The sequence below is a fragment of the Mus caroli genome, unplaced genomic scaffold (assembly GCF_978045245.1).
Source record: "Mus caroli unplaced genomic scaffold, Mus_caroli_1 scaffold_2, whole genome shotgun sequence".
Lineage (NCBI taxonomy): Eukaryota > Metazoa > Chordata > Mammalia > Rodentia > Muridae > Mus > Mus caroli.
The window spans coordinates 10,976,932-10,996,950 of NW_028227257.1; the positions used below are offsets into that span (position 1 = coordinate 10,976,932).

Genomic DNA, 20,019 nt, shown 5'->3' on the forward strand with positions numbered 1-20,019 from the left:
CCACGGTTTGCTCAGCTATAACTCAGGGCCACCTTCACAGGGGTGAAGCTGCGAAGTTCACACAGAGAGCTGGCCCCTCCCACATCCATCATCCATCAAGAAAATGTCCCCCAGGCAAGCATGCCCAGAGGCTAATCTGAGGCTTCCCAGGGATGTCAACACCAAGTTGACAAAAACACAGTGGGACAATACCGAGTCTTGGGGCCATGCAGGCTCCTGGGTGTGGGTGGCCGGGGTGCTCCCTGGGTGTCTAGGCCTGGAAAGAACACAGGAGTCTACACAGCTTGTGCTTGGCTCTGAAGTACCCACCTCCCCAGTGGATACTACTAGATACAGGCTATCCCAGGTTCAAACAGTAACCATAGACCTGTGACTCAACACGAGAGGGGCTTGCCTATATCCCAGCCCTCTATGGTGTGATGAGAAGAACTTGGCCTCTTGTGGCCTCAGTTTCCCTAACAGTTAGTTTGGAGAAAGTGAGCTTAGCTTCCCACAGGAGTGAGCAGAGGCCACGCTGGTTCCTCAGGGGGTGGGAGTGGGGAGGAACTGCACAGCCATGGTGAGAATCCAAGCACCGAGGTGCTGCATGGGACGGAGCCTCCCCTGCAACTGCAGTGGCTGCCTCCTCTGCTAGAGGCCTTGGCTGCCACCGTCTAGAACATCCCCTGCCCTGAGGTTGAGTCCTTAGTCCTCGCCATCATCAACAGAGACAGCATTGGGGTGTCTAACAGACTTAGCAGGAATCCCAGAGGCTTCCCCTGGACTCCCGGGCCTCTGCTGGCAACCCATATTCCCATTTGATTGTCACGGGAAAGCTGTCATGTCATCTGACGAAGGTCACATCGGGAGCCTGCATCAGGAGCATTCAGGGAACCTCACCTCTGCCTGTTCCCAAGTGGAGCCCTGTCAACTAAGCCATGCTTCTGCACCTCTCCTTGGTCCATCAGAAAGTGGTCCAGGGATCCAGGGTTGCTGGCGTGCGGTCTGTGGGTGCAGTGTACCATTGAGGCCATTGTGCAGGGCAAGGATTGTTTTCTCGGCAGCTTCTGCTACCTAGTGAGTGTTAAGTCCTGGACACATGTCCCCAGCCCTGTGCTAGATACTCCTTAAGCCCACAATGGGTGTGGCTCAGGCATACCCTGAGAATGTGGTAGAAGTGTGGGCTTCTTGAGAGACAGAGAGAGCCTATGGCACCAAGTGACCATGTGCATGTTAGCTCCTGAGACGTGTCCTTCTCAGGGAGAGGTCTTCAAATCATGTAGCCAAGTGTGTGGTCCCTCATTTGCCTTTCCAGATAAAGTTATATTAGCATACAGTGACGTCCCCTCACTTAAATGACATCCATTGTGGCTTTGCTATTGTTATGGCATGGGTTAGGTATTATTGACAGAGACAGCGCGGCCTTCAGAGTCTGAAGGATGTCTGATCTTGTCCTCTGTAGAACAGGAGATGGGAATGATGGATTGACTAGACAGACTGTAACCTCTGATGGAAGGAGATGTGCAATCTACAGCCTGTCAGGGGGTAAAGAGAGAGAGAGAGAGAGAGAGAGAGAAAGAGAGAGAGAGGGAGGGGCCACAGGGGGTTGTAAAGATGCAGCCTGACGACTTCCTGCCGAGGTGCTAGAGATGACATTAGGTAGAACTGGAGTGTGGGGAGGGATAATTAGTGTGGTCACCTTGAAGGCTCTGAGGACACTGCTTGCTGACTTAGGAGTTTTGGTTTCCATGTGAATTTTGCTGTGACACTTCCAAGATTTTTTTTTTTTTAATAAGACACTAGAAAAGCCAAGTTCCCATCAGCCCTCAGTGAATTGCTAAAACAAACAGTGCTCTGACACGTGCCTCCTGGATACTAACGTTGGCGCAAAGGTGGAGACAGGCTATAGTAACCATGCAATGTAATTACTTGAGAGGTGCAGGATAGCGTGTGCAGATGAGGGAGGGACCCAGTCCCTCAGCCTTTGCTCAGCTACTGTGCATCTTCAGATTTACTACCCAACCAGCAGGCATTGGATGAGGAGACAGAGACGTGTGCCCCGCTCCTTGTCTGTGCCATCCAGTGGCTGCTTCATCTGCCTCCTGCCAGCTGCTCCCCCCACCCCCCATCACCCTCTGCGTCTTGTCTTTGCTGTGTGTCACTTTACAATCTGCCCCCATACACCCTTCATCCAACAACTTGTCACACCATAGGAATTTAATCGGCTATGTGAAGCACAATCCAAGGGTCCTGCTTGTCTCTTAGGCGGCCCCGGGAAGCCCTTGTTTGCCTCAGCCTCTCAGATGCACCATACCCTGGGTGTTGGGCGCTAGGCGTGTGAGGCAGGCTGGCCCTCGGTGGCTTTCCTGTGCTGAAGGAAGCGGAGGAAGGAAGCTGCAATGATTCATGGGGGGCATGTCAGTTCACCGGGCCACAGCCAGGCTTCGCAGGGCCCTTGTCTCTGTGGCCAGTGTGCCTTGGGCCAGCCTGAGGCTAACAGGAGCTGTGACTTCATGGGCTAAGCACAAGTTAGTTTTATAAGACGAAGAAGACGGAAGAAAAAGCTGCTTTTTCACTTTCCTTTTTTAATCGAGAAGTATGCTGTGGGTGTTCCCCTGCGGTTCGCAGTCAAAGGGAGCATTGTCTTTGAGCTCCGAGTTCCCCTTGGGGCTTCGATGTTGCGTGTGGCTAACTTTAACTTTGAACTAACGCTTTGAGGACTGGGCTCGGGTTGGGGTCCCAGGCCTGGCTCTGAACAAGGGAGCAGGCTTGTTCATTGTGCCTAGTGAGCAGGCTGCCCCAACTCATCTCCCCTTCCTGTTCTGAGGTACCCCCTCCTCTCCACTCCCCTCTTTTCCTTTGTGAGCAGAGGGCAGAATGAGTTGAAGCTGGACGAAGCGACTGTCCCTAGGGAACATGCTAGGGTGCTGATGAGCGGGAACCAAGAAGGACCAAGGGCTAGGTTGGGGACTTTCAGTAGGAATCGCGGGGAAGAAAGAATTACAGCCTCATCTTGTGTTGGGATGGTGTGCTCAACTCTGATCTAGTACGTGGGAGGCTCAGGCAGGAGGATTGCTGTCTGTTTGAGGCATGTCTGGGCTACATAGTAATGGTGTATTTCAAAAATACCCAAAGCAAAAGAAGTTTGAGTGACCCCAAAGCATTCCTCCTGTATGTGTGCGCCACATTGGCTGTGGACTTGTCCTCTGGTGCCTTTTCTGTTTGGATCTCCTTCTGGTAGATTTTCTGTCTGGTTTTCTTGGTGAGGAAAGGCTGGACCTGTGTGCACAACCTTGGACCCTGGGTGTGGACGTGGTTTGTAGAAAGCCATGACTTGGGAAGTACAGCAGCCAGGGAGGAAGTTGCTACAATTTGTTTGGGACCTGGCTATGGATCCTGGCTTGGGAAGCTTGCATCCCCTGTCAGAGCCAGGCTGGAGTGATGGTTCTTAGCGGGAGACCCTTTATCCTGCCTCCGACTCCAGCCAAGCTGCCGAGGACAGTGATGCTATCCTTGCTCCACTCCACGGTCTTCCCGTCTCTGGCCAGGCTGGACGGCAACCTTTGTGTAGTCAGACGAGGCTTTCCCAAGGGTCAGCTACACATAGGGAGCTTGTGGGTTACTTGAAGCAGAAATGGGTGAGGGAGGTCACATGGGTAGTAGAGTGTACGAGTTAACAATAGAGGGGGGTGGCGCTTCTGGGGGTTGATTTCCACTGCCAGGAAAGAGAAAAATGGCCAGGCTGAGTGTGCAGAAGGAGCTGCGGCAGCAACCACATCTGGACTTGCCTTGAACAGCCGACTGCTTGTTGCTCCTCTGTGCTGGGTGCCTTGGCCTCTCTGGACTGTGGTAGAAATGATGTGTGTGGCGTGGGGCTCATTCTTGGAGTGAAGGCAGCAATAGTTTTGGGCTTCTTCTATGTCAGAATGTCAGAGCCTACAGCGAGACTCATGGGTACACTGAGGGACGGTGATGGTTTGGAGGGTGTCCCTGCTAGCTGTCCCCACAGTCCTCAAGGCAGTGACTGTGTTGTCCCATCTACTCGCAGCCCAATGTGTGACTGGTGCTTCCTAGCCTTATGAATCTCAGGCCCAACAGTGTCAGCAGCTGGAGGCAGTGTGTCTTGGGTCCACTCTAGGCTAACCTCCTGCTGTGCAGGGCAGTGGGGAGATTCCTGCGTGGGGGCCTGGGGCTGATGTCAGCATGGGTGACAGGATCCCGCATAAGCAGAACTGTCCTGTTTCCATCACTCTGTCCCATGGAGGAGCAGCCTGGACAGCCTTCTGGTTGGTGGTGGCATTAGGCCTGGTGCCCATGCCTCTGCACAGCCAGGAGAGATGCTCCGGCAGTGGGGTATCAATCACAGGATGGAGAGCATCTCGGGTTCACACCTCAGAGGCAGCTCTCATTCTAAACTCACTCGTGGCCCCGAAGGAGTGAGAGTAATGATGCAGACGATGAAGGGGGACACGCATTGTGCACCTACTGTGTGCTGGCATTCGTTCCACAAGCTGTGTCTACACAGGCGCACTGAATTCTGGGCTACCCTGCGCATGCTTCCCATTCTGACTCGTGTGCCACACAGCCCGAGCGTCTACGTGATCTCCCGGGCCTGCAGCCCGGGCCCCTGTTTTGCAGTTGGGATCTGCATGTGGCGTGGGAGCTCTGTTCCCATTAGGCTTTCTGGCTGGTGACAAGGCTGGGGACAGAGGAGCTCAGTGACTTTACAGAAACCGTGTGGGTTACCAGAGGCCCAGCAGTTCACACCCACTGGGGCCAGAGAGCCAGCTGCCATCGCCAGCACGGATGCTACTATGCCGTGCTCACGAGGCACCGTGGAGGATGGGGATGTGGGGACATGAAAGGCCCTCCCCGGCCTTGACAGGCGGCTGACAGTGCGGATGCCACTTGGAGCCAGTTGAAAGCAGGCCTCCTAAGGAAGCTGATTGCCCTCTGGCCAGGCGCTTCCTCCCTGGGTTGCGTGTTAGTGAGTTTAAAGCTCTTCCGAGCGAGCGAGGGAGCGAGGCTGGCCCGGCCCTTGGGCCCTGGGTGCCTTGGCTTCCAGCGGTGCCTTTGAAACCCTCTGCTGCCACAGCCCCTTATCTTGGCCCGTGGCTGGTTCCAGACCGGAAAAGGGAAAAGGGAAACACAGGAGAGGAAGGCTCTGCGCTGGGCTTTGTGTTTGGTTCTCGTTAGCAGGGGCCAACCCGGGTCTGTCGTTTGTTTTCCCACATTTCAGCGAGAAGGGTGATGGATGACTGTGTCTCCGGTGCCTGCCACACGCCAGGGCTCACTCACGCACATGCACCCTCTCATTGTGCAGAGGCGTCCCATGCTCAGGGATGAGGACCTAACCACAGGTCCATGTCTGCATAGGGGGCTGAGTGACTGGGGTGAGAGCCAGGCTCCTGGGCATGGGGACCATGAGGGACACTTCCAGGTCATGTGGTAAACAGTGGCCTCCTTTCTGTTCTTGTGCTGAACAGTGTGTCAGTCAGGTTAGGCTGTCCTTGAACTTGCAGCAATCCTCCTGTCTCAGCTCTTCTACCCTACTACTGGGGGTGGGGTGGGGAGGGGTGGGGAAGGGCATTGATCCTCTTCCTGCTCCACAGGTGGGGAAATGACTCCTAGTTGGATACATGTCTCACGGGAGTGGGTTAGCTCTTCCACATCTCAGCCTGTCCTGTCAGGCAGGTTTCTCTTCCAGCCCCTCTTACCATTCCTCCCAGTCCATGGTGGCTGTGTGTTCCCTCTTCTTGCAGTCACAGCTCAGTGGCAGAGCCGTCCAGCTCTTTGCACTGGTTTGCTGAGCACCCCAGCGTGAGGCAAGCTGGGCAGGTTTCTTAACTCTCTTGGTGATGATCCGCTGGTCTCCAGGACCGTGGCTTATTGCTGTGTGCAGTTCCTGCTATGTGCAGCTCCCACTCTGTGAAGCTCCCACTGTGTGTAGCTTCTGCCATGTGCAGCTCCCACTGTGTGCAGCTCCCACTATGTGAACTTCCCACTGTGTGTAGCTTCTACCATGTGCGGCTCCAACTGTGTGAAGCTCCCACTGTGTGCAGCTCCCACTATGTGAACCTCCCACTGTGTGTAGCTTTCACCATGTGCGGCTCCAACTGTGTGAAGCTCCCACTGCATACAGCTCCCACTGTGTGAAGCTCCACGACCCCAGATACACTCGAATGTATCACCTTCCCAGATGGTTGCACAACTTGGCCTTCTACGAATTGGGTAGAGCTGCTGTTAGCTAATGTGTCAGTCAGCATTTTTTCCCCATCATAATCAATGACACCTTTGTCATTGCTTTAAAAAAAATGTGTTTGCTTATTTTGTGCACACATGCATATATGCTTGTGGGAGTGCACACATGCCTCGTGTGGAGGTCAGAGGGCAGCTTTTAGGGGGTGGTTCTCTCCTTCTACCATGTGAGTCCTGGGGTTTGAACTCAGGTCTTCAGGCTTGGCTGCAAGCTCCGTATCTGCTGGGCCATTTCATTGGCCCTGGTACCTCTGTTTTGTGAATGTCTGATTTGTCAGGGTTGTCCTATTCCCAGTGGCAGCAGAAGGTTTCTTTTTAAATAATTTCTGCAAGTAAAGATAGGGGAAATGTTAAAGATTAAATCATTAACACTCCAGTAAAAGACCACAGTCGTGGCCGGAGATTGACTGACATTTGCGGATCGAGGTCCTGGCTGCTTGTGGGTGAACTTTGATCCTGCTGTCAAGGTAACAGTCACTGCACAGGCTATGGAGCTAAGCTTGTCTGGGCCCACATCTGGCCATTGTCTTCCTAGTTATGTGATCTTGAGCGAAATGTCCACCCTCTCTGTGCTTCAGTCTCTCCTCATATAAATTAAGTGTCCCTTTGGGACTGCTCTGAAGACCCAGGGAGTTGACAGCGTGCAGCCTTTACCAGGCCTCCGTACACGGCACGGCAGCCACTGCTGTTATTATGGTTAATTATAGACCCCACCTCCACCGTTGTACACATTTTCCCCAGCACGGCCCTGCTGCTGGCGAGACGCTGCTCAGCAAACATTAGTTGCCGTGAATTTTAAATCATCACAAAGCTGCCAGCGCTGGCACCGTAGGACCAGGAAAAAGCAATTCGGAAACCAGACAGAAAGTAAGCAGGGATTTTATTTCCAGTGAGCTCCCTCATCTCCCCCCTACCCCCACCGGCAAGGGTCAGACAGCCACCTTCTCCCCACTTCCCACCCTTGGGGGAAAGTTCTAGTGAGATGGCAAGAAGACAGTGTTGGGGGGTCGGTTCCTGCTCTGGGTGTGGGCACGAGCATTCAATGCTGTTGATGGCAGTGTCCTTCTGGGGGACTCTCAGGTCTGGCTTTTTAGAGACAGCAGTTTAAAGAAGCCCTTTGTGGGCGTGTGGCTCAGTTGGTAAAGACCTAGCCAGCCTAGCGTGCTCGGGGCCCTGGGTTCTATTCTTGACACTGCATGAACTATCTCTACATGGTACTCCATAAACCTGTAGACATAGCACTTGGGCGATAGTGGCAGGATGATTAGGAGTCCAAAGTCATCCTTGGCTACACAGTGAGTTTGAGGCCAGCCTGGGCTATGTGAGACCCTCTCTCAAAATCAAAAGTAGAATCAAACTAAAAGCCCCTGGTGGGGCAGACTTGCACTGGCGTCCGTGGTCTGTATAGAGACAACACTCAGGCATCTGCTCTCTCTGTGCACCTTGGGTGTCTTTAAGTGGGAGCCTTCCTTAGCTTGAAGGGCATGTCACCATGGAGATGGACCTTTTAGCTGGGCTTAGTTTTGGCTGCATCAACCATAAACCCTAAATAACAACTGGGTAGACACCCCAAAATATATAGCAAGTGTGTAGAGCTAAGGACTGGGACGTCGCCAGGAATTTGTCAATGGTCGCCTCATGGGACCAAAACAGCTGCTGTAGCTGTGGCCATCACACTTGCATTCCAGGCAGTGGAAGGGAGGTAGTGTAAAGGCTTCCTCTCCCCAGCTTCATCAGTTTCTGCTTAGGAACACTCAACAAGTCACCCACCCGTGTCTGCTAAGATCTTGTTGGCTTCATCGAGTAACACAGCCACCTTCAGCTGCAAAGAATGCCACACTGTACCTTTTTGGCTTGGCCACAGCTGCCACTGTTACATGGAAAACAGAATTAGAGGTGGTGACAGCTAGCACACTGGGTAATACTGAAGGTACAGTTGCAAGTCCTTTCTTAGACTCAGGGTCTAGAGAGGGCCTTGGTATTACATGTAGAAGGACAGGCTTAGAGGAAGACCCTGGTGATGGACAGCCACTGGGACCTTTGAGAGTCTCCTCTGTGTAGGAGTATGTCCCCAAACCCCTGCTTTCTCTGTAGTGAGCACAGTCTCTCCCTGGCCACCATGGTGTGCTAGTCAAGGAAGAAACAAAGTCGAGCCCTGGCTCCTTCATCTATAAATCCCACACAGGAAAGACTTCTTACCTCTGTGCTTTGTAGGTGGAGCCGGGCTGAGGAGACACAGCATAAGGATGGAGTCTCTTGAGGTTGGCGCTCAAGAACCAGTGACGTGCCTGAGTTGCTTTTCAGATTTTCTTATGACAAGGAGAAATTTATGTTCACTGCAGAATTTTAGAAAACATTTCTCTTGGGGACTCTGGGGATGTGCTCATTTAGGGGAGGTATTTGAATGATTACAAGAAATCTGATTGGGGTCAGTCCAGGCAGGCATCTTTCAGATAGTAGGCATTGTAGGTGCAAAAGTCCTGAGGCAGGGGAACAAGGGTGTTTTAGAAATAGCCGAGAGGTGGATATGGCTGGCTTTGGACGGGATGAGAAAGGAACACGGGTAGGCAGAGCTGGAGAGAGAGGTGGAGCTAGCAAGGTTCCGCAGAGCATGGGATTCGAATTGGTTCTCTGTCCACCAGACGGCCATGTGGCCAGTTTTAAGTAGGGAATCATATACTCTCATTGACTTTAAGAAGATCCCGCTGGAGGCTGTGAAAACTCTCTTGAGGATGGAGGCATGGAAAGAGGCAGAGCAATTCTCAGCAGGGTCCGTGCAGCAGGATAGGACAGTAATAGGGTATCAAAGTCAGGGAGAAGGTAGGCCATGGACTAGCACAAGGTCTCTGCCTGCCATTGGACCAGGGCTGTTGCTCTAACAGAGTCGTAATCTTTATGTATTAGCCCTCACTAGGATGACTTTGTGCCCCAGAGGACATTTGGCAGCATCTTGAGATATTTTGTTTATCATAGTTGGGGAAGGCTCATTGGCATCTAATGTATCAAGAAGTGTGTGCTGCTGCCAAGCTTGGGCCTGGGGACCACAACAGGGGTTGATCAGTCCCCAATGATGAGGCTGAGAATCCTAGATCCTAAACAGAGATGTGATAATCCACTGTTCCCAGCTGCCATGGCTTCAATGTATTCCTCAACACAGAACACTGGATCTTGGATGCTACATTGTTGCAAAAGGCATCGGGGAAGGGATGGTGCGGATTTCTTTTTTTTTTTTTCTTTTTTTTTTTTATTTTGGCTTTTCGAGACAGGGTTTCTCTGTGTAGCCTTGGCTGTCCTGGAACTCACTCTGTAGACCAGGCTGGCCTCGAACTCAGAAATCCGCCTGCCTCTGCCTCCCGAGTGCTGGGATTAAAGGCGTGCGCCACCACACCCGGCTATTGTGCGGATTTCTAAGGAGTGGGTTCTTGTGGAAAGCAACCCTTTGCCTGTCTCACCTTGTTGTCACCTTGGGCTAGGGGGTTAGGGACTTGTCAGCCCCTTTGCTGTGGGCCACACAGGAGCATGAATCTTAGCATTAAGCAGGCTGAAGTGCTTTCCACCCCAAAACGCCATGTGAATCACCCCACAGGGCAGCCGTCCCTTCCCTTCGGTGCTGGTTGGTCTCTGTTGAATGAAGGAAGGAGTGAATGAACCGAGCTGCCTCCAGTGGAGTGGTGACTCACACCGGCCAGCCCCCAGCCTCCATCCCTGGTGAATGAATGCCAGGCCACAAGGCCTTATAAGAACTAGCTCCTTGTTTCAGGCTGATGCGATCTGTTGATCTTCCAGTGGCCCCGCCTTGCCAGGTCTGCGACAAGCGTCTCAGCCTGTCTAGCCAGCTCCGGAGACCTGTGCCTTGTGCAGAGCCCTCCAAAAACCCACCCTTTGCAACCCAAGAAATTGGATCTTAAAAATCCCAAAATAGAGTACAGAAAGTTACACATCGTGTCCACCTCTTTCTTTTTCTTTCTTTCTCTCCTGTGGCAAAAATGAGTCAGAATTTTTGGTCCAGCTCCAGAGAGACCTGCCTGGCCTTTTTGGGGGGTGGGAGGCAGAGGGCAAAGGATGGGGACATCTCACCTTAGCATGGTAGGGTGCCAGCTGGCTCAACCTGGCTTGCATTTCACGAGTCCTGCCCTCTGCTACTCCAGCAGTCTGGGAAGAGACTTCCAGCGTTCGATGCAATGAAACACGAGAGGCCAGCTCTTATGCTGCCCCCCCCCATGTCCCATCTTTGGTGAAGTGTTTACGTGGAGTTGGGAGGGGCTGTGTTATTGGGGCTGGGGATACAGAGCTGCCACGGGGTTCCCTGCAGGAAATTAGCCTTTCTCCTTGGAGCATGTTCAGATAATTGTATGGGTGTTCTTTTTTGTTTTGGGGTTTTTTTGAAGGGTAAAAGTGCTGAGAACAGGTTTGGCTGTGTAGCCTGAGTTGCTTTTGAACTCCCACTTTGGCTTTCCAGAGTGCTGGGTTTGTGGGCATGGGGCACCTTGCCTGGTTTTCATGGGTTTCCTGAAAGCTCTCTTCATCCCTCAGTTTCCCCTCCAGGGAATGTGTAGACAGTTGTCACCTTGTCCTTCAGTGTCAGGTCAGGATCCTGCACAAGAGACTACCAGAGGGCCGCGTTTGAAGGGAACATCCCCACCTATATGGCCTTCTGGTGACCGTGTGGGCTGTGGGCCTGGCTTTCTCTCACCACCTTCACAGCACTGCCAAATTGCTGTCTTTTTTGACTCAGGCTCAGGGTTGTAAACTTCATTTTTCCAGCCGTAAGTCTGACTCTTCTCCTGACTCCTGGTATAACTGGCTTGGTATGATATGTCTCTTTCACAGGGAGACAGAGAGACACATTCCTGCAGATTGGTTCAAAAGAGCAGGGAATTTAGTTAGGGAGTCTGCAAACGTGGGGACTCTCCCAGACATGAATAAACCTCTTCACAGCACTTTGGGAAGATGAGTCACTCCCTGTATTAGTCAAGAATAGCCATCACATTCCACAGAGGGTCCGTCTGCTCAGGCCTTCAGCAGTTTTGTAGGGCACATCTATGTGTGCCAGGTGCCACCCAAGGCACCAGGGCAGAGCTGGACAAGTGTTATCCCGTGGAAGTAATTGAACGCATAATTAAAAGTTGTTGCTGCCAGGACCCTCTCCTTTCACCAGGCTCCTCAGAGATGGCCCTGTGCTCTGGTCAGCTTTAGCTGGTAACTGGACACAGCTTCGGGTTATCTGAGAAGGACAGCCTCTGTTGTGGTCTTGCCTAGATCAGACTGGCCTGTGGGCGTATCTGTTGGAGATTGCCTTGATATTGATCTATACAGGAGGACCCAGCCCACCGACGGTGGCACCATTCCCTGGCAGGTGGTCCTGAGCTGTTTAAGAAAGCTGGCCGAGCAGAAGCTGGTCAGTGGGCCAGCAAGCAGCGTCCTCCGAGATTTCTGCTGCGCTTCCTTGGCTGCGAGTGAATGAGCACTCCTTGGACAGATGTAACACTTTGTGGAACAGCTGTCGGGGTCCTGCCTTCAGGTTCCTGTCTTGACTTCCCTCAGTGGTGGACTACATAAGCCAGTGAGCCCTTTCCTCCCCTGTGCCGCTTTGGGTCGGAGTATTTTATCACAGCAACAGAAAGAAAACAAGGAATCTCTGCATTTGGGTGGCTCCTGGAAGATGGAGAAGTAGGGTGGTGACAGCTACAGGAAGACCCAGAGGAGGAGGACAGAGGGCTGTGGGGGAGAACTGTACAAAGTGTCCAAGGTTAGGGAAACTGTTTAAGGAGCAGCAAAGAAGTCATGAGGACAGACCAGGACTTGGAGCGGGGGGGGGGGGGGAGTCAGTGGGGAGGGGGGGAGAGGCGGGGAGGCTGAAGGATGGCAGGCCAGACGGGGCCATACAAGCTTCTACAGGCTGCACACAGGTCTTAGATTTTTCTTCCATATGTACCTGAATAGCATTGTGTTTTAGAACTGAGGGACAATCTTCAAGTTTACAGAGACCCGGGGAGAGGAAATTTGACAGATAGCCCAACATCTCCCAGCCATCAGTGGAAGAGAAATTTGAACAGAATGTCACATGCATTGAGTGTCAGGTAGGAGCTTCCCACAAACCTCACCAGCTCCTCTCTGAGCTCTTTCGTCAGCCCAGTTCACAGATGAAGAAACTGAGGCTTGGCAGTAAACTGACCCAGATGATCCACAAGTCAACGCTTCATGGACCCTGCAGGCTCTTAGACGAGGAGAAATATAGAAAGCAGCCAGCAAAAGGATGGGTCTGTCTTTAAGGAACACAAACGCAAGGGCACCCAGAGATTGCTTTCCAGAAGGTGTGTGTGTGTAAGCCACCTCTTGGCCTGGAGGACAGCTGGTTAAGAGGAGGCTGGAGGGAAGTGTAGAGGTGTGTCCCCAACCCAAGGACTGCATCCAGAGGCCCCTGGGAGCTGTGTGCAGTGGGCCAAGGGATCTACCTCTGGCCTGTGCTCCACAAAGCTCATATACCCGGCTCAGAGTCTCCACTCTTCATGACTGTGGTGATTGGAAGCGAATCTTGCCGCCTTGGGCTGCTAGCCCCCACCCGTGTTCACTGTGCACTGGAGTCTGCTTCTAATTTCCGCTAGTGTGAGAAATGTAGAAAGACTTGACTCTTAATTTAGAATATGAAGAGAAACTGACATGCACTGTTTCTGAGCCCAAGCCGACTCTCTTGTTCTCTTAATCATTTTCCTGGTATAGTTCAAAAATGTATCAAAATGTATCCATTCCGGCCCCCCACCCCCAGGCTCTGGGGTTTCCGGCCAGCCTCAGCATGTCCATGGTCTGTGGTACTCATTGTGCATTGGAGATGGGAACTGTTCCTGTTTTCATTGTACTCTGGACATGCTGTCACCCCTGCTGGGAACAGGGCAGGGCAGGTACCAGCTGTCCAACCAGCCTGGTCCTGCCCGTACTGAGTGAGATGCATTGTGGGACACAATGGTCGCTGTAGCCAGGGCAGTTATCTTTTATGTTAAAGGAAGGGCTGGGGAGGCGGCAGCTGCTGGCTCCCACCTGCTCCCACCTGCTACTCTGGACACACCTGAGCTCTAAGGGGGTGTTCCAGACCTTGGGCAAGCTGTGGCAAAGGATGAGACAGGACAGCTAAGCTGCCACCCTTGGGGACAGTGTCCTAGTGGGGGAGGCAAGGAGATGCAGTGAACACACCCTGTCATTTGGGGTGGTGATGGATGCAGGTGGGTGGTAGGTGAGGTGACGCCAAGCAGGTGGGTAGAGAGTGCTGCTGAGGGTGCGGTGCCCCGTGGGGTGGGGTTGAAAGCAGTGTGTTTGTAGGGACAGCCACTGCAGCAGTAGGGGAGGTTAGCATAGAGGTCCTGGGCGAGCATGTGCCCAGCTTGTTTCAAGATCACTGTGGCTGTATGGAAGGAGGGAGAATGTGGGGAAGAGGGTTTCACACGATCCTGAATCACAATGGAGACTCTGCCCCAATCCTGCGTGTGTGTGTGTGTGTGTGTGTGTGTATGTGTATATGTATGATGTATGTGTATGGTATGTGTATGATGTATGTGTATGGTATATGTGTATGGTGTGTGTGTGTGTATGGTATGTATGTATGGTGTGTGTGTGTTCCTGTGTGGGCAGGTGAGCATTTAAACCCGAGGATAAAATTAAGCAATACCCTTCAAGAGTCAGCGACTGTGCTGTTTGAGACAGGCTCTTTCACTGGCCTGGAACTTGCTGATTAAGCTAAGTGGGCTGGCCAGAGTACCCCGGGATCTGTCCGTCTCTCCCTCTCCAGCATCAGGGTCACATGGACTCCCTATCACCACACCTGCTTTTTCAAACTGTGAATTCTTGGTATTAAATGCAGGTCGTCACTCTGTTCAGCAGGACTGTGGGTCTCCTCAGCCAAGGACTTTGGTTTTTGATGGGAGCGGGACGTCTGTTCTTGAGAGATCCAAGTGGAAGAGTGCCAGGCTCTGGCCAAAGGTAGTGGAGGTCATTTTAGCCACTACCTTGTGGTAGACGAGATGGAAGGAAGGCAGCCAGGCAGCTTCTTTGATCTGAGAACCAGGTGGCAGATTTGAGTGGCATTTAGGAAATTAGATGGGCGGGGCTCTGTGGTGATCCAATGGGAGTGAAGCAGAGGGGGCTTCATAGAAATAGAGTACTGTTTACTGATTGAGTATGCTTGTCAGGGAGTAGGGAAGAGAGTGTCTGGTGTGTGTGGGTGTGTGTGTGTGGGGGGGGTATGTCTGTCTGCTCAAGTGTATGCATGCGAGCAGAGGGTGGATTGGGGCCAGGGTGGCAGATATTAGCTGTCACTTCTATACCCAAAATGACACTCAGAGCTGGGGTAGGTCTGTGTTGGTAAAAGTCTCCTGCACACATGTCCCGGGGCTGAGGACTGCCATAAAACAACCCCGGGGGCCTCTCTTCCAGCGTGCAAGCTTTGAGGACGATACCCTTTTCCTAGTAGTCCAGATTCAACACACACACAAATGCTACTTAACATTGTTCACGTTTGATTTGAGGCAAATTCAAAACAGTTCCTTTGGCCGGTCGCCAGCTTGGAAATCAACCCCACGCTTCAGGGCTGAGTCACCCAGCTCCCAGCACAGATGTGGTCCTCGACTTACACCAGTGCTGGCTGGGACTTCTCAGCTTGATGGCCCTGCAAAAGCAATAGGAAGGAAGGCCTTTGATGGGGGACTTTGAACTTGAGCATGGCTCTTTCCTCAGGCTGCCAGTGTGGACGCTCATCCTCTCTTGAGGCACTGGGCAGCAGTGCAGGTTCTAGCTACACGCTGGCTCTGCACGTGCTGTGTGGCTGAGCCGGGGCCCTGGCGGGGTCGGTATGCCCAGTGGATCTGCTGTGACAGTCATTTCTTCTCTGACCATCCTGTTAGGAAGCTTCCGCTCTCTACAGCCATTTTGGTGCCTCATGAAACAAGACCCACTGACTCGAGAGAATAGTCATGCTACATCATTAGATGAAATGATATGTAAAAATACAACCCCCCAAATGTGGATCTCTGTACCCAGAGAAAGGCCTAGAAGGGGATGCATCTTCAGCTAGGTAAGAGGAGAATGCCTCAGAGATCTGTTGAAAAGAGTGGCGACTGTCGTTGATAATACAGTGTACGTTTTAAAGCTGCCAAGAGCCTGGGTAGGGTAGTACAGAGACAGGAGAATCGGAAGTTCAAAGCCAGCCTCGGCTGCATAGTCAGCTGGGGTTATACAAGATCCAGTCTTGCTGTGTAGCAGTAGAGGACCCCCCAACATACACATGCACACGGCTTCTGCTCCCCAGGACTGTGGGCAAGTCAGCCATCTTCACGTCCATCTGCAGTGGGCTCACTGCTCTCCTCCATGCACGGCTCCACCAGCAGCTCCTGCAAGCACATGCAGAGCGACTCTCAGCCAGTGCAACACTCAGTTCGTTTGGGTTGAGCTGGGGCTGGTTCACCCAGGAGCTGCTGAGGGAACAGGTGAAGAGAAGTCCAGTCTCCAAAGAAGACCTCCCCTCCTCCGATCTGATTTTCAACTTGCCCTAGTGAGCAGGCCCAAGCATGGACATGTGTCACCCAGTGTGCACAAACACACGCCATCTCAGAACTGGTAGTCCTTGGGGTTTTACATGCACAGAAATGTTGGCCCCAGGGAGTAGAGTCTCATTCCTCACCAAGGCCACCAGAGCTTCCCGTCTAGCAGATTAGAGGTAGCCTTGCTGCCCCAGGCCACCTACGAGATACGACTACTATTAGAATTATGTGGCAAAGGTCTCCCTGTGGCAAGGACAAAGAGTTTGAAACACTGTCTGGGAAGGTGAATTTGGGTCTGTGAGAACCTGGTCACTGTCTGTTGGGAGAAGGGGTTGGTGATGGCCACACACTGTTCTTCTCGGACCTGTAGGGAGCTGGTGGGAAGGCTGCTGCTCCAAGATGAGCTATGGGGACAGGCGGGCCCTGGGCACCAGGGAAGAAAGGGGGTTACGTTATCATGCAAGCCAGAGCATTTCTTAGCTGGCTATTCCGCTTGCTATGGCCCCATGCCCCTGGCTGTTGAGCCACCCTGGGGTAGCTGGCACCACTGTCCTACATTCAGCAGCCCCAGCTTGTTTGTGGTTTGCCTTTCCACCTGTTTCGGCTCCTCGGGGTCTGTGATTGAGCCATCAGTGACATCCTCTGATGGGTCCAAGAGTTATCATTTCATGGTACCTGTGTAAGCTCGGGCACCTGTGACGGCCATCTAATGAGCCTTCAGAAGGGATGTGTGAGGTGAACATGCCCCTCGCTAACCTGAGCGTCAAGGTACGACTGTAGAGTCCCACAGCTCTTAAGTGGGCTGGAGTTGACACGCATGTGGTTTGGATGCTATGGACAGCCCTGCTCTGTCTATTGTAACGGGCCTCCCCATCAGCCACGGGCTTCTTTCCATTCCCAGAGATGTTCCTGGCTTCCTAGAAGAAGAGGGTGACATCTCTTTTGTATGCGTGGAAGGAAAGGGACATGCGTGTGCGCATGGAGGTTAGAGGTCAACACTGGGTGTCATCCCCAGGCCCTCCTTTATCTTGTTTTTGTTGAGACAGAGTCTCTCACTGATCCTGAAGGGGTTACCAACTCAGGTATACTGGCTGGCCATGCGTCCCAGGGAGTCTCTGCCTCCCTGGGCTGTGGGTACCCGTGCATGCCACTGCATGTGGTGCTGAGGTTTGAACTCGGGGACTAATGCTTGTATAGCAAGCACTTTACCAACTAACCTATTCTCCATTCTCCAGTGTCCTTTTAAACAGGATATCTCTAGGCAGCCCAGGGCTGGACTCAGTTTTTTTTTTTTTTTTTTTTTTTTTTTTTTGACCCCGCTCCCCTCTGACTCCTGAGTTCCGGGATCAGAGGTCATAGTTTCCATAGCCTGATCAGCTGTCTCTCTTAAGGAAGAGCCATTTGGTTCCTTCCAGCTACTTTGGCTCCCCCCTCTCCCCCACCCCCATCTTCTCCTTGCATCTCCCCCCACTCCCTTCCCACCTCCTCTCATTCAGTACAAACAGCACAATTGTCCCCTGGCACCAGGCCCTGTTCCCCTGAGGACCTGTGCTCTGTTACCTGGAGACTTAGAGTGAACGAGCCAACCGGAAGCCACTGTGTGGAGTTTGGCTGGTGGGGTCAGAGAGTGTAGCTTCACACGCTGGCCCTGTGCTCTAAGACCTGTGTTGACTGGGTGCATGGTTCAACCTTAGCATGCCATAGCTTCTTCATTTGTAAAGTAAGTACTGGCTGGCTGTCTTCAGTAGAGATGTCTGATGTGTGTGAGCCACTGAGTGCTGTGTTTGGTATGAGGCAGATTGCATCATGAGCTGCCCTGTCGTGGCTGAGGGTGAAAGTTCCACCAACATTCAAGAGTCAGCACAACAGGGTGTGTGAGGTCCCCGAGACTGTGGAACTCAGGCTCAGCTGTGTGAGCCACGTGAGGAGATGAGTGTGTGGCTAAATGGGGACATTGGTAAAGAAGTCACGATTTAGGGGACATGATAGGAAGTGTGTTCTTTAAAGAAGAAGAAGAAGAAGAAGAAGAAGAAGAAGAAGAAGAAGAAGAAGAAGAAGAAGAAGAGCCTCTCATAGTGGCCGAGGAATTGGCTTAGCAAAGAAAGTGCTTGCTTTGCACATAAGAAGACCTAGGTTTGATCTCCAGAACCCAGGAAACTCAAAATCTGAGGATACTCAAAATCTGAGGATAGTAGCACTGTTAGAATCCCTGTGCTGGAGAGGCAGACACACTCAGATCTCTGGGATTTGCTGACTGGTGGCTAGCCTAGCCTACTTGGGGAGCTCTGGTCCAGGGAGAGACCTTGCTTCAAAAATGTAGATGGTGTCTGAAAATGACATCCCAGGTCCCTTATATACACACACATATACACACACACATACACACACAAACATACACACACAAACATACATATACACGCATACACACATACACACAAACATACATATACATACATATACATACACACATACACACACAAACATACATATACACACATACATACACACATACACACACATACACACACAAACATACATATACACACATACACATACACACATACACATACACACATACATACACATATAAACACACACACATACATATACCACACACACATATACACATACATACACACACACCACACATACACACACATAGACACACACACATACACCACACACATACACACAAATCACACATGCACACACACATACACACATACACACACCACACACACATACACACACATATAAACACACACACATGTATGCATACACGCCTGCACGCACATACCTTTCCAATTAATATTTGCCAATTTTGTTGTGAAACTGTTCTTTTCGAGACTGGAGACCCAAGTGGTATCAGCTGCCTCCTAATCCCTGGGCATCGGATGGCTGCTTCTCACAGGGCACTGGCTGCTTCCCACAGGGCAAGCAGAGCTCTGAGCATAGATCAATGGTGTGGTTTATCTGGAAAAGAAAAACAGTGAAAATCTGCGTTGGGACAGAGACAATGGCTTGTGCAAAGGTCAGAGTACACTGGGCGTGTTGATGCAGCAGGAGGAACCAGGAACCTGGTGGGGTGGAGGGAGAAGACTGGGTTGACGCTGGGGTTTGGGGAAATTCAGATGGCAGCTAAGTTGGGACTTTAGTCTGAGGCCACAGGAAGTCCTTGGAGGGTTGTGAGCAGGGGAGTGCCCAGATCCGATTTGCATTTTTAAAAGCTTACTCAACTACTCTCTGAAAGACCAGAAGAGGCAAGCTGTGTTGACAGATGCCCAAAAGAGGGGCAGTGGAGGCTTGGTTTGGAGCGCCAACAAGAGGGGATGGAGTGGCTGGACTCGATTAGCAGGGCGTCCAGCTGTTCCCCATGTGTCCTTCCCTGTGCTGTTCTGCTCTTGTCACGGGAAGAGGAAGCAGCCTGGTATCAACACGGCTGCCCTGCCCGCCTATCTGCTGGCACCGCGGCACCCTGTTTACCACCCCTGATGAACCAGGGAAGCCAATTAGAAAACACACTTATCTTGGTCCCCACGCAAAGCCCTCACAACAAGAAGCAATTTTCTCTCGGTGTGGGCCTTCCCTCTGTCTGATCGAGGCCACTAAGAGAGCCGTGGGTGACCTCCAGACAAATGGCTTTGACTTGTATCTCACCTTTGCCTGAGGCTGCCACTCCTGTCACTGCTGTGGGTGTTAGCCTGGCAGGCAGGCACACAGGTAGCCATCCCACCATCCTCCAGCTTGGCTCCCATGGCTAACCAGTCTCTGTGTGGCTTCTAGCAGGGGCACTGGAGCCTTGGTCCCTAAACCATTCAGTAGAATGCTACAGGAAGATGGATGGAAAGTGATAGTCACACTGGCCAGCGTGGTGGCTGCTAGCCACATGTGGCCAGTGGACACTTACAATAAGCACTTTTGCTTTTACCCCGTCGCTGGGATAAAATGGCAGGACAGGAAAGCATGATAGGAAGGAAACGGCAGGAACTCAGAGGCTTGAGGCAGAAGCCTTGGAGAAGCACGGCTTGCTGGCTGCCTCCTTCGCTTAGGCTTAGGCTCACCCAGCTTTCTTATGTAGCCCACAGTCACCAGCCTAGGGAATGGTGGCGCCCATAGGAGGCTGTGTCCTCCTACATCAATTTGCAATAAAGATACCCTCCTCTGTGGACATGCCCACAGGCCAGTTAGATCTGGGCAACCCCTCAATTAGACTCCATTCTCTGATGGCTCGGGCCATGTTTTTCAGGCCGTGTCT

The 20,019-nt window shown here is 52.1% G+C and overlaps 1 protein-coding gene and 1 long non-coding RNA gene across 7 annotated transcripts in view; one reads left to right on the forward strand and one right to left on the reverse strand.

The window, feature by feature from the left end:
- Nfatc2 (nuclear factor of activated T cells 2) overlaps positions 1 to 20,019 on the forward strand; it is a 127,551-nt gene that overhangs the window by 44,897 nt on the left and 62,635 nt on the right. The window lies entirely within an intron of this gene.
- On the reverse strand, positions 14,722 to 18,878 carry LOC115030372 (uncharacterized). The gene is made up of 2 exons (XR_003835958.1): positions 18,562 to 18,878; positions 14,722 to 15,614 (listed from the first exon to the last, which is right to left on the reverse strand). It is a non-coding gene; the product is annotated as an uncharacterized LOC115030372 (long non-coding RNA).